The sequence below is a fragment of the Fukomys damarensis genome, unplaced genomic scaffold (assembly GCF_012274545.1).
Source record: "Fukomys damarensis isolate Sample0158 unplaced genomic scaffold, DMR_v1.0_HiC HiC_scaffold_20, whole genome shotgun sequence".
NCBI classification, from domain to species: domain Eukaryota; kingdom Metazoa; phylum Chordata; class Mammalia; order Rodentia; family Bathyergidae; genus Fukomys; species Fukomys damarensis.
In genome coordinates this window covers 3,609,559-3,619,362 of record NW_022900932.1, presented here as the reverse complement: position 1 = coordinate 3,619,362, position 9,804 = coordinate 3,609,559, and the positions used below count along the sequence as shown (strand labels likewise).

At 46.5% G+C, this 9,804-nt stretch overlaps 1 long non-coding RNA gene across 1 annotated transcript; it reads left to right on the top strand.

Annotated features, from left to right (window-relative positions):
* Positions 1-4,267: 4,267 nt before the first annotated feature.
* LOC117287045 lies at positions 4,268-6,670 on the top strand. Its single transcript, XR_004518219.1, has 3 exons — positions 4,268-5,168; positions 5,268-5,424; positions 6,633-6,670. It is a non-coding gene; the product is annotated as an uncharacterized LOC117287045 (long non-coding RNA).
* The last annotated feature ends 3,134 nt before the right edge of the window (positions 6,671-9,804 follow it).

Here is a 9,804-nt window from a genome sequence, read left to right as displayed (position 1 = left end):
CACCCACCCCCGTGACCATCGTCCTAAGTCTGTGAATTTAACTACTCTAGACACCTTTATACAGATGGAATCATGGAATCAAGCAGTATCTGTGTTCTTGCAACCAGATTGTTTCAATTAGCTTTGGCCCTTGGCGTGCCCTGTGGTAGCGTTGTCAGAATTTCCTTTCAGAAGGCTGCATAATCCATTGTTTGTCCCTTCATCTGTCGATGGACACTTGGGCTGTTTCCCCCTTTGGGCTGTTGTGAATAAAGTAGCTGTGAACGTAAATGTACAATATCTCTTCAAGACCCTGCTTTCAGTTCTTCTGGACAAAACACGTAAAATCGCCAGGTCACAAGCCGGTTCTGTGCGGGGACTGCCGCCCTTCCAGAGCAGTTGTACCACCTACAGCCCATTAGCGACGCACGGTCTCCAGTGCCCCCACGCCCTCCCCAGCACTCAGTCACCGCTTTCTCTTTCTGTCCTGCTGACGGGCTGAGGTGGCATCTTAGGGCTCTGATGTGCAGGTCCCCGCAGTCAACTTCCTGTCCTCTTTCCAGCAGCCTCAAAGGCATCGTACCTCAGCGATCTACACTCACCGTGTTTATGGCAGCACAGCTCATAAGGGCTCAGTCGTGGAAGTGACCTACGTGTCCGTCAGCAGGTGAACGGACGAAGAAAACGTCCTTCTGCACAGCGGAGGTCTACACTATAAAGAAGGATGATTTGGGGCTGGGGATTTAGCTCAGTGGTTCCCCGAGCACAAGGACCCGAGTTCAATCCCTGGTACCAAAAAAAAAAAAAAAAAAAAAAGGATAACTTGAATCATTTTTAGGAAAACGGATGCACCTCAAGACATAATATTAAGTGGAATAAGTCAGATCCACGGGCTTAAATATGGCATGGTTTCTCTTATATGAAAGAATTTTTAATGTTTAAATAAGGGCAAAAGTAAAAGATAGCTAATAGGAAACAGAAAGATCTCTTGCAAACAAAAAGAGATCCAAGAAAAAAAAAAGAGGCAAGAGATAAAGGGGGGAAGGGGAAATACAGAATTAAAATGTGTTGGGTACATGTATCAATTCCCCAAAATTAATCATTATGTCCTGCGAACACAGTAATAAAAACTTCTTAAAATTTTTTAGAGTTATTTCCCTGTCGCTAGTAACATGGAGCACCTTTTCAAGTGCTTATTTATTGACAGTTTGTGGGTCACCTCTGGAGGAATGTGGTGGACAGTGAGTAGCAAATTTCTCTGCCTGTGTTTTATTTAGGTTATTTGGTTTTCTGTCGTTGAGTGATACTGACTAGCATTTATTAAGCTCACATTGGACTTGGAGAGTGTGCTGTAGGCCAAACAGACATGTGCCGACCCTGGCCGATGAATAATTTGGCAGTCCTCCAAGCCCGTCACCCTCAAATAATTTGCTAAGCATTTATGGGGCGGGGTGGGCAGGGGGACTGATTTCCTGTTGCTGAACATTAGGTGTTGATGAATAATTTGGCAGTCCTCCAAGCCCGTCACCCTCAAATAATTTGCTAAGCATTTATGGGGGCGGGGTGGGCAGGGGGACTGATTTCCTGTTGCTGAACATTAGGTGGGGGAGCAGGCTTGCCAGTTCTCTTCTGCCGGTCACGCACCGTCAATGTCTACACACAATTGCCTGTGACAATTGGCAGTGTCTCTTCCCCACTTGGCTGAATTTCTTGTTCTCTCTTGGGTTTTTGTCTGATTTTCCTAAAGCAGATAATACCTTGGGAGGCGCGTTAAGGGGCTTAGAATTCCAGTAATGGAGTGAATCGCCCCTTCCCAGACCCCGGGCCAGCACGACATCACAACCTCCGCCGTGTCCCTGCCGCCTTGCCGTGATGGACGGAGAGCACCACACAGGGAGGTGGGCGCTGCCAAGCACAGCTTCCCTCGCCCACCCTCTGCAGATCCAGGAAGGGCTCACACTGCAGCAGTCCCGGGAGGAGGCCCCTGCAGAGACCTGAGTCGCCTGCACCTCATTTGAAATCAGGAGTATTTTCAACATAGAGATCAATATACTGATAATGATACCCGTATACCCACTGCCAAGCATAAACAAGTGTTAACTTTTTTTCCTGCAGTACTAGGGATGGAGCCCAGGACCTTATCCTAGGCAAGCTCTCCCTAAATTGCCCAGGTTGGCCTCAAGCTCATGAGCCTCCTGCCTCAGCCTCCTGGATAGCCAAGATTACAGGTACGCATCACCCTGCCCAGCTAGCTGTTAACATTTTTGCCCTCTTTGTTATAGAGAGTTCGTTTTTAAGAACATGTTAGGCATTCGACTGAAGTCCCCATCTCCTCTGCCCTCCTTCCTCCGAGGTGCCTCCCTGCTGCAGCCTTATTCTCATGAATGATCTTGTGTTTGCTACTTGTGTGTGTTGCCACGGCCACCTGCCCTACTGCACTGGGACCTGTGGGTTTTTCAGGCAGGAGAGCTATGCAGCCCTTTGAACCCCTGGTCAAAGCAGGTCGCGTGTGCACTGCCAGTCACACGCCCAACTCCGCCTAACTCGGCGTTGCTGAGAAGCAGTGGCCGCTGGAGGCAGACTTGTGGCAGGGTTTCTCTGGTGTCAGGGGCAGCTTCCCCCGCTCCCCTGGAGCCCACTGGTGACAGCCACGGCAGCCGACACGGGCTGACACAGTCACGCGGTTTATCTTGGGGCTTGGTTCTTGAGCCCCCAGCGATTCTGTGAATCACCCAACATCCTTCCGAGGAATCCTTTCTCTACTGATGTCAGAAGCATTCTTTGGTATATGTAGTTTCAAAGCCTTATAACTTGCTTTTTTAACTCAACATTTTCTAGGTTCAAATGGGTACCCCTACTGTAGTCCTTTATCTTAACTGCGTATACACTCCTGGGGTCTCAGTTACTGTGCTCGCTCCGATCTTGGGGCACTTTCCGAGGATGAAATCCCCGACACCACCACAAGGGGCAGAGTTGAGTCGTGCCCCCTCTAAGCCCTTCCCAAAACCCAGAATCTTCAGCAAGTAAGTGGCTGCTGCTCTCTCAAGACACTAGGTTTGAGGGTGGTGTCATGCAGCAAGAGAAACTGAAGCCTTAGATCTGCAGAAACCAGACTGCATGATGGGAGAAGACGAGTGCCTGTTGTCAACTTTGTTGATCTTTTCAAAACCTAGATTTTGACCTGGGCCAGAAGCTCAGTGGTAGCGTGCTTGCCTAACAGAAGGCCTGGAGAACATCCCCAGAACCACCCAAACGAAGGTTTCATCAATTTTCTTTGTTGCTTTCTATTCTATATTTGTGGACACTGTAACCTTTATCATTTTATTTCTTGGCTTACTTTGGGTTTAATTTGACCTTCTTTTCCTAGTTTCCTAAGAGGCTGAGGCAGGAGGATTGCTATGAATCCAAGGCCAGCCTGAGCTACAAAGTGAGACCCTGTCTCAAAATAAAAGAAAAATAAATAAAATATAAAAATTCATTCCGTTAATCTTTGTCTTTTAATTAGAGTATTGAATTAATTCAAATTTTATGTAATTAGTAATAAGATAGAATTTAAATCTGCCATTTTCCAAATTTCACATCATTTTGTTTTGGTTTTTGAGACAAAGTCTTACTCTGTTGTCCAGGCTTGTCTCGAACTCATGGGTTCAAGCACCTGTTACAGGGTAGTTTCTTAGGAATGGCTCACCAGTTAAAAGTATTCCAGGGGGCTGGCGATTTAGCTCAGTGGTTCCACCGCCTGCCTCACAAGTGCAAGGACCCGAATTCAATCCCTGGTACCGAGAGAGAGAGAGAGAGAGAGAGAGAGAAATTGGACAAACAAGTCAAAAACAGTGCCAGAAGTTTATTTGAAAAGTACAGGGTAAAACGGGTATGGGAGAATCCAGCTCTGCAGAGCAGACCTAGGCTGAACAAAGAGAGTAAAGGCAAAAATAGAAGTACACACCATGTTCAGACACAGCGGAGGCCGCTGTACAAATGTGGCTTTCTGCGGTGGCCGGCCCTTTGGCACCTTGGACATATCCAGGATGGGCCCCACGCTGCTCTGAGATCCTGAGATCAACGGGTCCTGCTCATCTCCCCAGCCACCCTGCCTCCTATATCAGGACCACAGGCATCCACTGCCACACTGGCTTAATTTTTTCTCTCTTTTTCTTTTCTTTTTGGAGTGGAGCTTAGGGAGCATTGAGCTATATCCCCAGCTTTTTCTATTGTTTTGAGGCAGGATCTTGCCAAGTTGCCCTGGCTGGCCTTGTACTTGTGATCCGATCCTCCTGCCTCAGCCTCCTGAGTAGCTGGAATTACAAGTATGCACCATCACACCTGGCTTTCTCATTCATCTTTGAAGGGTTTCTCTGCTAGGCATAAAATCATTGATTGTCGGGGGGTTTGTTTTTTTCTTTTTTTTTTCCTTCAGCATTTTTAATATATTGTCCTTCTGCCTTCAGGGCACCATAGTCCCTGGTGAGAGATTAGTTGTTAAATCTCATCAGCTTCCCCACGTATGAGTTGCTTCTGTTTTGTTATTTCCAAATTTCTGGCTGCAGCAGGCCTAGTGTAGACAGACGGTGCCTGGTGGAAGTGGCACGGCCCAAGTCTGCGGTTCTCCGCCCCTCTCCGTGGGCACCGCCTCTCGCAGACTGAGTGTGGCTCAGGTCAGCGATGGACTTGTGAACAGCGCCCGGAAGACTGGCTTCCGTATCTTTTTTCTTTTGTTTTATTTTTGATTGCCCATGTGTAAAACTGTCCCAATCTTTCCTAGCTTTTAATTAGCCAAAATGCTTCAACAGCTTTGAGTTTGTGATCTCTTCTAGCCCAAGGGTCACAACGGGATTTGGCATGAGACAGTGACTTTAAGAGTCCTTTATAAATAGAGTTTGTTTGCATTAACTAAAAAAAAATTCATTCTGGCTTTGATTTTCGGCGATTTGTTTCTTGGCTGAGTAACATTTTTTATGAAATAAGCAACAAAACGCAGGACATCAGAACGACTGTTGAAGAAATGAAACAATCAAGATGCCCACATTAAACCGCTGGAAATCGGACAATAAAGATGGAGAAGACATAGCAGTTTTAATAAACTGAAACCAAGTGACAACACACACAGTTCCGTTTCTCCGTGCTCGGGCCTGAGCGTGAAGCCTGAACACTCACAGCAGTTTGAGGAAGGAGCGTCTAGGTGTGGCTCTGTGAGTCCTTCCTGCTTGAAGCAGGTCAGTGTTCTTTACAGTATTCCACAATTTGGGGCCATTATTTCAAGCATGTCTCTGTGCCTTCTCTGCTCTTAGGCTTCCCATTTTGTACAGTGCGCTGCTGTCCGAGATCTACAGACCAGATTCTCTTCGTTTTCCTGCCCTCCTCAGACTTGATAATCGCTTCAAGTTCGCCGATTCCTTTTCCTACTTAAACCTGCTGTCGCACCTCCCCAGTAACACTCCACTCCAGGTACTAGAGGTTTTGGTCTGTGATTGTTTTTTGGCGGCACGGGATTGGACCGGTCCTTGTTCATGCTAGCCAGGCGCTCCACCCTAAGCTACATCCCAGTACTTTCTTAGAGTTTATCTTAAGACAGAGTCTCACAAAGTTGCCCAGGCTGGCCTCAAACGTTCAGTCTTCCCCAGGTACCTGGGATAACAGGCATGAATCCCTGGGCCTGGCTGAAGACAGTCTTTTTTGGTACCGGGGATCGAACTCGGGACCTTGCACTTGTGAGGCAGGTGGTGACACCACTGAGCTAAATCCCCGGCCCTGAAGACAGTCTTTGAGATATTTCATTTCTCAATTTATTTTTAAAAAAATGCACATTTTTTTGATAACTGTAGAGATAAGATTCTTCTCTCTCTCCCTGGATTTGTTGTAATTGTTTGCTTATTGAGTGTTTTCTTCTTCCTCTTCTTCTTCTCCTCCTCTTCCTCCTCCTCCTCCTTCTTCTTTTTTGTTTGTCTATTTTTTGAGACAGGATCTAGCTATGTAGTTCAGGCCGGCTTTGAACTCACTGTGTAGGCCTAGCTGGTCTTGAACTCCATATGATCCTCCTGCCTCAGCCTCCCGAGTGCTGGGATGATATGCCTGTGCTACTATGCACAGTTGTTTAGTGGCTTCTATAAACTAATTGTAAAAGTCTGTACTCCAAGCCGGGCATGGTGGTGCATGCCTGTAATCCCAGCACTTGGGAGGCTGAGGCAGGAGGATCGCTGTGAGTTGGAGACCAGCCTGGGCTACATAGTGAGTTCCAGGTCAGTCTCAACTACACAGTGAACCCTGTCTCAAAAAAACAACAACAAAAAAAACCCAAAAAGTCTGTACTCCAGTTGTACATATCCACAGAAGTCTCTTCTTGCTAGATGAGTGGTTACCTAATTATTATACCAAGATTTTCTGAATCTTCTGCAACCAGGGAGCCTCATAGTCTTTGCCAAGTGGCTCTGTGGACACTGACAGGGGTGGGGGGGTTGCCTTCAACAGCCTGGCGGTGATGGCCCGCCCTGCCTCCACCCTCCTTGGAGAGGGCCCTGGCCTTACTCCACCTGGAAATCTCCTCTTGGTCAGTGGTGAATAATCAAAGAAGAATCTGTGGGGGCTTTGGGCAAAGATACCAGGAGAAAAAAGAAGAGAAAAAACTAATTTTTTTTTTTTTTTTTTTTTTTTTTTAGTTCTGAGGTTTGAACTCAGGCATGGCACCACTGAGCTAAATCCCTGGCCCAGAAACAAAATAAATCTATGAAAATTGAAGAAAAGTCCCAGAAAATTTCATGAAGTGGGTGAAATTTTGATTAACTATTTCATTTTTAAGTTAAAAAAAAAAACTTTCATGAAACCAGAGCACAGGGCTGGGGGTGTAAAACCACATGCTTAGCACACACAGGCCCTGGGTTCAGTCCCCAGCAAGAAGAAACAAAACCGGAGTGCAGAGAAGGGCCAGACAATGAGGGAGCTGGCAAAAGTTGGGCTGTGACTGGAAGAAAAACACTAAAGCAGAACAGAAGAGAACATAGAAGTGAGTGTTCTGGGGAAGAGACGCTGCTGAAAATGCAGAATGGGATTTGAAACACTGGAAAAAGGGGAGAGCCAGAGGAAAAGGAAACTGCTTCTTAAATGGTTAAAAGAGGGCTGGGGATGTAGCTCAGTGGGGCTGCGCCTGCCTCACAATTGCAAGATCCTGAGTTCGAACCCCGTACTGAAAAAAACAGAAGAGCTGGACACAGTGGCACGGGCCTGTAACCCCAGCACTTTAGAAAGATGGAAAGTTCCAGTCGTGACTAAACAACTTAGCAAGACCCCGCCACAAATTAAAAAAATGAAAGGGCTTCCAGAGGATGTAGTTCAGTGCCGAGATACTAGGTTCAGTCCTCAGTGGGGAGGAAAAGAAAAGAGCAAGCAAGAGAGTTAATGTATATGTGATTGAAACCCCAAGGAAGGAAACAAATCGAAAGAAAGGGCTTGAAGGCAGAGGGGCGGAAGTGGCTCCAGCACTGAGAGAATCGGCGTGGAAGCAGCCACAAAAAGACTCTGAGGAAGGCGGATATCCAGAGCCGCTTCGGAATGCGGCAGGGATGATGGGCAAGTTCGAAGCAACGGAGAGGCTCTGAGGCGGACTCGGGAGTCTTCTGTGGTAAAGTAAACATTCGCAGCAGAGTTGGGTAACAGGCTGGGGACACGAGGCACCTGCAGTGACCCACTCCTGGGATTAGTGTCCCGACAGAATAAACGATAAGCAGCGAAGATGGGCCGGCTTAAAGCGTGGAGAGGCTGAGTCCACTCCAGTCAGTAGCAGAGAGAAGGAGGGTGAGCCTGCATGGCTCGAAGGTGCGTATCATCTTCTGCGGCCAGGGCTTAATTCTCCAGCTGTACGAACTGCAAGGACACTGGAAGTGTGGTCTACACCCTAACCTCCGGGTGCCTCCTACTAACCAGCTGTCTGTCTCACACACACACACACACACACACACACACACACACACACACACGCACACACGAAGATCCGTCAGAACTAGGCGGAGACGGGGGCAGGACGATCTCAGGTCAAGGCCATCTTGGGCAACTTAGTGAGACCCTGGCTTAAAATGAAGTTTAAAAAGTAGTTCAGCAGTTCAGTACCCTCTGTGTTCAATCCCCCTTACCACACACAGAAAAGTCAATATACAAAAATCAGTTGTATTTCTATACACTAGCAATGGGCAATTTAAATGAAAAAAATTTAATTCCATTCACAGCATCAAAAAGGATAAAATTCGGTGTGAGTTTAATAAAAGAAGTATGAGATATGTATATTGAAAAACACCACTCACAGGAATTAATAAATAAATCCAGCCATGGTGGTGCAGGCCTATGATTCCAGCACTCTGGAGGCTGAGACAGGAGGATCATCATGAGTTCCAGGCCTGCCTGGGCTACATAGTGAGTTCAAGGCCGGTCTGGACTGCATAGTGAGAACTTGTGTGGAAAACAAACAAAAAACCTAAATGGAAAGATACCTTGTACTTCTGAATTGGAAGACAATATTTTTATGATATAAATACTGTTCAAGTTAGTGTAAAATTCAGTGTAATGGCTATGCAAATTTCACCTGCTTTTTCATAGAAATGGGGAGGCTAACCCTAAAATTCACATGGAAACACAAGAGACCCAGAATAGCCGAAACACAGTCCTGAAAATGAACAACAAAGATGAGAAACTCACATTTCTGCTTTCTAAGCTAAGAAGCTCAGTGTTCCTGACTGCGTGGCACGAACACTGAATAGACATAGAAGCCGGGTATGGCGACCCATGTCTGTAAGTCCAGAAGGATTGCAAATTCAAGCCCAGGGTGGACAATTGAGTAACTTAGAGACCCGGCCTCAAAAATGACAAAAATAAAAAAATAGGCTTAGATAAAATAGAACCGAGGGTCTATAAACAAACCAATATATCTATGGTCAACTGATCGTTAACAAAGTTGCCATGACAACTCAATGGCGAAAATATTTTCAAAAACTAGTGCTGGGATATCTGGGCAGCCACATGCAAAACAATGAAGTTGGAGACTGGACATAGCGGCGCACGCCTGTAATCCCAGCACTCGAGAGGTGGAGGCAGGAGGATCACAGTAAGTTTGAGGCCAGCCTGGGCTACGCAGTGAGTTCAAGGCCAGCCTGAACCACATAGTGAGACCCTGTCTCAAAACAAAGTTGGACCCCTACCAACATGCTATACACAAAAATCAACTCAGATGGACGTGGTGCAGGACTGTAACCCCAGTACTCAGTAGGCTGAGGCAGGAGAATTGCTGTGAGTTCAAAGCCAGCCTGGACCTACATGGTGAGTTCAAGGCCAACCAGAACTAGATAGCAAGATCCTATCTAAAAACAAAAACACCCCAAAATGGATCAAAGACCTAAATGTGACTTCATGTGAGAACTAACACTATAAAACTAGAAACTACTAGAAGAAAATCACAGGAGTACGTCTGCATGAGTTTGGGTTAGGCAAGAACACATGAAGAGACTGTCAGCATCTGGGGAGAAAGCAGGTCTGTAAGAGAGGAGGCCCTGGAGGAGGGAGCCTGGATAACGAGGTTGTGAAGGTGGGAGAGCTACTTTCCTTTTGTTGGTTTGCTTTGTTGTGTTGAGACAGTCTCACAGGGTAGCCCGGGCTGGCCTCAAACACACAGCTTCCCAAGGGCTGGGATCACAGGTGTGCACCAGGACGAGTCTAGCATTACTTCTGATTGTCTCTTCATTTTTACCTTTTGAAAGAACTTTTGATAAATAAAAGGTAATTTAGAAGAACAGAAAAATAGATGGAGGGCCAGATTTGGCCCAAGGGCAATATAGTTTGGCCACCCCT